Raw genomic sequence first — 6,072 nt, forward strand, 5'->3', positions numbered from 1 at the left:
AAACACAATTGGGCCACAACCCAGGACTGATAGAGAGCCATTCTTCCTCGACTGAGCTGTGAGAGGCACCCACAGCCATTTTTTTGTTTGTTTGTTTGTTTGTGTGTTTTAGAAATTTCTTTTGAGGGCTGGGAAGATGGCTCAGTGGTAGAGCGCTTGCCTTGCATGCCTGAGGCCCTGGGTTCGATTCCTCAGCACCACATAAGCAAAAAGAAAAAAGCCGGAAGTGGCGCTGTGGCTCAAGTGGTAGAGCGCTGGCCTTGAGCTGAAGAGCTGAGGGACAGCACCCAGGCCCAGAGTTCATGCCCCACGACCGGACCCAAAAAAAAAAAAAGAAATTTCTTTTGACTTTTTAAAATGTTTTATTGTTGTTGTTGTTGTTGACTGGTCAAAAGCATGTCAGTAAAGCTGGCTTACTCTTTTCTAGCAAGTAGAATCACCAAAGTTGGACGGAAAAAGGCCAAGTGTAATGGAGATGGTGATCTTATTATATACTGAAGACATGAGCTTCGCATAAAACAGGTCCACATCTTCTCCACTCCGTGGTGTTTTTCTCTCTGCAGAATTAGACTTCTGTGCTCAGTTCAGTGGAAGCACTCCACAGCACAGATTGAGATCACTAACTGATTTCCAAATCCTGCTCCCACACTTGTTAATAATTACTCAGAATTTACTACAGCATCTGCTTAAACCAGAATCAAACCTAATTCTCCATTCAGGAAAAAAAAAAGTTTATGTTAGAAAACGGAAATTGTGCCCAGATTTCAGCTTTGTACCTCTGCTTAAACCATTCCAACAGATAAAGTCTTATTCTGGGAGACAATGCATGGGGTTCTATGCAGAACAGAATCCTTTAAAAATAGAAAATAGGACCTCCTGTCAATACAGATATAACTGAAATGACCTCTATGAATCCTGGGCCAGCGTTCTAGAAGAGCATGGAGCCACTGCCCTGATCTCGAACTCGGCACATACCTGCCCTGGAGTGGAGCCCAAAGGCTGTGTGGTCACTGAAGGGGAAATTCTCTCTCATAGCAAAAGTGGCTCCGAGGGTGCTGGGTGCTGGGTGGGGCGGGGAAGAGGCTCTAGCTTTCTGGCCCAAGTCCTACAGATGAGGGTGGTGGGGTGACAGGAAGCAGTGTGGACAGGCCAGGTTGGAACACAGAGAATGTGGCTGAACGAGCTCTGTGCCACGTGCCATCTAAGGGGAGTGCTCAGGGCCCCCGCGCATTGCCAGGAGCAAGGCCAGACCATGGAGACGGGAGGTGAGGGGTGTGAGGCAGCCAAGGGGGCTCGGGGCCTCGTCCACACCAGGCGGACGGCTCAAGAGGCTGGTGGGACGAAGGACCCGCTGCCCTCGGTGTGACGACTGTCCCCCGGACATGGCTCCTGGGGCTGAGTTTCCACATCTCTGATCCTGCTCTGCGACTTCTGCCTTCACGTCCCCTTTGGCATTCCAGAGTACAGGGCTCCAGTCAGAAAGGAATGCCTTGGGTCTGAGTCATGGTCTGTTGCTATCTGCTGGGAGCTCCCTGCATGGGGACATCCTGTCACTCGGAGTTACCCACAGCAGCAGGCCGGGCGTGGCACGGAGACGTAGAAGACAGGAAGTGGAGGGCTCTGCGTCCTACCCACTTGGCAGGGCACTTTCAGCTTCCTGGGTTAGAGAACTCCACCCACCGCAAAACCCACTTCCTCAGCCAACTTGGGGCGCTGGCATGAAAGGGAGGGAGGGTTAGGGAGAAACTCAGTGGGGAGGCGATGGCCCCTCACCTTGTGCTTTTCTTGTGCTGTCAAGACCCCCTCTTTCGAGACTGCTGGGCCACAAGATGAGCATGATGGGCGTGAAAGATAAAGGGACAGCGTGCGGCGGAGCTGTGTTCCCTCCTCACCCGAGCATCCAACCCTGTCAGCTGGAAATAACACGTCACGTGAGTAAGTTGGGGGGGGGAAGTACTCAGTTTTGGGTGCTATGTGAGCCCCACCCAGAGAAGGGGCTGCTAAGAAGTATGACTGGAATCGTTGAACAGAAGCTTGCCTTCTACCCCAGGACACAGGGCCCGGGAGGATTCCAGGAGGACTCCGGGAGGATCCAGACTAAGAAGTAGCCTGCCTTCGCGAGACTTGGGGCGAGAGGAGTTCGGACTTCCCACCACTCTGGTCCCAGAAGCTTCTAGAAATGGTACACCATGGGAAGGAGTCAGCCTCTCTTGCCCTCCAAGCCAGAAAGATTTCTCCTCCAGGAGTTCAGGAACAGGGCCCCGGGGGCCACTGGAGTCAGGTTTGGGGGAAAAAAAGAGGCAGAGACAAGGCGGAGGTGAGCAGTCCTTCCACTCCAGGTGGGATCAAGTGCAACCCACACTTCTCCCCAAACAGCTGAAATAAATCCACAAGTGAACACATTCTGTCTTCAGCAGACATGAAGCGGCCCTTGATTGCACTGAGCATCAATGCCTAGCAGATTCCAGGAGAGCTAAAATTATCATGAAGTTTCTTTCAGTAACTGAAGACTTGCCTGTTGAGAATGCGGGTTAGCTGGGCACCAGTGGCTCACACCAGTAATCCCAGCTAATCAGGGTGGCTGAGGTCTGAGGATCGTGGATCGAAACCAGCTCAGGCAGGAAAGTCCATGAAACTCTTATCTCCAATTAACCACCAAAAAACAAAAAAGAAATCAGAAGTGGTAGAGCACTAGCTTTGAACAACAAAGCTTAGAGACAATGCCCAGGCTCTGAGTTCAAGCCCCACAACAAAAATAAAAATAAAAATAAGATGTGGCTGAGCTGGCTCATCTCAGGGTAGCTGCCAACCATGCACCCCAATGTCTGCATCTCTCTGGCTCGGGCCCCACACTGCTGCTGCTTCTGGGTGTCAGTGCCCAGCAGGCCTCCTGGAAGGCCCCCTCCTCACATCCAGACTGCCTCCAGCCGCCATCCCATCCACCCCCAGGCAGCTAGCAAGTCACCCTGATGTGCGTCTCCTCCAAGTTGTTTTTCTTTTTGGTCGGTCATGGGGCTTGAACTCTGGGCCTGGGTGCTGTCCCTCAGCTCTTCAGCTCAAGGCGAGCACCCTACCACTTGAGCCACAGTGCCACTTCCGGTGTTCTGGTACTTTATTGGAGATAAGAGTCTCATAGACTTACCTGCCTCAGCTGGCTTTGAACCGTGATCCTCAGATCTCAGCCTCCTGAGTAGCTAGGATGACAGGCGTGAGCCACCGGAGCCCAGCATCTCTCCTCCATCTTGAGCAGTTCCTCCCATGGAGGGTCTTGGAGGGTGTTCTTGGGTGACTGACGGGTCCACATGGGATAGCTAAGGTTGACAGCACTAACTTTCTGTGCTTCAAAGGCTAGGCCATCCCAATGCCAACAGTCTACCGGCAATGGCAGCCATTACACACACACACACACACACACACACACACACACACACACACACACTGATCTTTCCTTCTCCATCCTCTGCCCCTCTTCTCTGCTTCTAGTCTTGTAGCTTCCTCTACAACTTTAGGAGTTGGCTTTCATTCCTGTTACCTCTTTTTGTCTTTCCCCAATCTTGAGCTGAGATAATTAATTGCTGCTAAGTAAACCCAGCTCAAAAGAACTGAGAAAGGAAGAGAAAAATACGCTCTTCAGAGGAGCTTGCGACAAACTCTACCCACATGAGCTCCACCAGGAGCTAATCATTTTTACCATGCATCCAAGCAACGTCACAGTGTTTACCCCAAAGCCCCGGCACTGGTCCTCCCAAAGCCTCACCCTGAGCTGAAATAACCACCCCTGTGTCTCGTTCTTTCCTCTCAGCATCTGCATTTTGCACATTTGAGACCATACTGTAATTCACGTTCTATTTCCTCTGATTTGGATCTTGAACTCCTCATCTTCCTGAAGGCTTGTTCCCTGGTGTGATCTGGGTGCCGGTGGCTCGCACCTGTAATCCTACCTACTCAGGAGCCTTAGATCTAAGGATCATGGCTCAAAGCCAGTCCAAGCAGGAAAGTTCATGAGACTCTTATGACCAGTTACCAGAAAACTGGTGGTGCTGGGGCTCAAAGTGGTAGAGAGTGCTAGCCTTGAGCAAAAGAGCTCAGGGACAGTGCTCAGGCCCTGAGTTCAAGTCCTATGACTGACAAAAAAAAAAAGAGGTGGTGAAAGCTTCCAGAGGTGGGAGGTCTTTAGGTCGCTGCTTCTCCCTCTTGCCTGGTAGCCATGAGTGGCTACCACACAATGGCAAACCAACCAGCTTTTCCAGAAAGTAGCTCAGCAACTGGTATCAAAGCGATCAGAGAAGTTCATAGGTTTTGAAAATGTATCCTACCTAACACTAACACGAGGGTGGCTGGCTACAAACCCACATGATTGCTCTTGCCCAATTCAGAAAGTAGACACCAGGAACGTTTGAAGCAACTGAGACTCATCCACTAGAGAGAAGGTTTTAAAGCCCCTGAGATTTCATAGGAAGAATCCTTGCGGAAATGTGAAGATGCTCACCAGACAGCTCACACGGAGACGGAGCTGTGTAGGAGGAGTGCTTGTGAGGATTGCGTAGAAGCGGGCGGCAGAGTGGAGCGCCTGCTGGTGAGATGCGGCCCCGACACTGGGGTGACACGCTTTTCTTTTATATGTCTCTCTACTTTCAGCCTTTTCAAAAATAAGTACACATTGCTTTTGTCATCGCATAAAGTAACTATTAAAAAGAAAAGAGAGGGGCTGGGAAGGTGGCTCAGTGGTAGAGTGCTTGCCTTGCATGCTTGAGGCCCTGGGTTCGATTCCTCAGTACCACATAAGTGGAAAAAGCCAGAAGTGGTGCTGTGGCTCAAGTGGTAGAGCACTAGCCTTGAGCTGAAGAGCTGAGGGACAGTGGCCAGGCCTAGAGTTCAGGCCCCACAACCGACAAAAACAAAACGAGAAGAAGGAGAAGGAGAAGGAGAAGAAGGAGGAGGAGGAGGAGGAGGAGGAGGAGGATTCATTGGTTTCAACAAAGAATGGAGTAACAGCTGGAGTAGGCTGTGATGTGTGTGTGTATGTGTGTGTGATGTGTGTGTGTGTGATGTGTGTGTGTGTGATGTGTGTGTGTGTGTGTGATGTGTGTGTGTGTGTGTGTGATGTGTGTGTGTGTGTGTGTGTGTGTGTGTGTGTGTATGTACGTGCACACTGGAGCATCATGTTTTCAGGGTGTGCGTTCTTATCTGAAAGTGAGCAGGGCTCCACCGGGCACAGGGACAGAGGAAGAGCAAGAGCGGCGGGTCCTCCTGAAGGACAGGAGACGTGGATCTAGGGCTCCTTGGAGAGACAGGCCTTGCTACTCGCAGCAGTATTTCTTCCCCAGAGATGGAGAAGGAAGAAGATGTCTGACAGTACAGTTGACATTTCATATGGGGAGCAGAAAAGTACTCACTTTGTTCTGTTCTTTCTTGAAGATTCTGGGCTGTCTTCGACTGTACCTCGGACTACTTCAGACCCCAGACCACACCTGCAATAGACAGGAAAGCATGCCTGTCTTTCACCTTCTGCCACAATTCTTTGTCTATTTAAACCCAAAGCTCATGTCTGTACCCTGAAGGTGGTGGATGATGGGGTGAAGTGTTTAATTTGCCTCTTTCTAAGGCTTCCTGATCGTGCCATGTAATTCATTTCCTTTCTCTGCCTTTCAAAAATAAATAAATAAATAAAGCAAGCAAGCCTCTGTGTTATCTGCAGAGGCAGGACGAGGAGGCAGAAGGACTCTCGGGCCGGGGATAGAGTCTGCAGTGGGATAAATTCGTGATGGGAGAGGAGCCCACGGGGCGGGTCAAAGGTGGCGGGAGGCTGGCGTGGGTCCTGTGGGGCAGAGATGGAAATTCGTACCAGCAGTGAGCAGCAAGGTGATGTGATTTCCAGGAGGCTCATGTGGTGCTGGAGTCTGCAGAGCACAGGATGGCTGGGCGGCTGGGCTTCCCTGGGGCCTCTGCCCTGTGGGACGGGGCTCCTCGAAGTGATGCTCGGGTGTTGGGGGACAGGTTCTAGTGAGGAGAGAAGACATCTGTGTCCATCCATCGCTTCACCGCTCCCTGACTCTAAGAAAGCCAGCAATC

At 51.1% G+C, this 6,072-nt stretch overlaps 1 long non-coding RNA gene across 3 annotated transcripts; it reads left to right on the forward strand.

The window, feature by feature from the left end:
- Positions 1-1,719: 1,719 nt before the first annotated feature.
- Positions 1,720-5,675, forward strand: LOC122107229. 3 transcript variants are annotated; one of them, XR_006147321.1, is made up of 4 exons: positions 1,720-1,935; positions 2,051-2,317; positions 4,377-4,576; positions 5,419-5,675. It is a non-coding gene; the product is annotated as an uncharacterized LOC122107229 (long non-coding RNA). The 3 variants fall into 3 exon arrangements; XR_006147323.1 differs by having other exon boundaries at positions 2,051-2,182; XR_006147322.1 differs by having other exon boundaries at positions 1,720-1,931.
- Positions 5,676-6,072: the final 397 nt, after the last annotated feature.

Source organism: Dipodomys spectabilis, unplaced genomic scaffold (genome assembly GCF_019054845.1).
Source record: "Dipodomys spectabilis isolate Male_0828 unplaced genomic scaffold, ASM1905484v1 ptg000049l, whole genome shotgun sequence".
NCBI lineage: Eukaryota > Metazoa > Chordata > Mammalia > Rodentia > Heteromyidae > Dipodomys > Dipodomys spectabilis.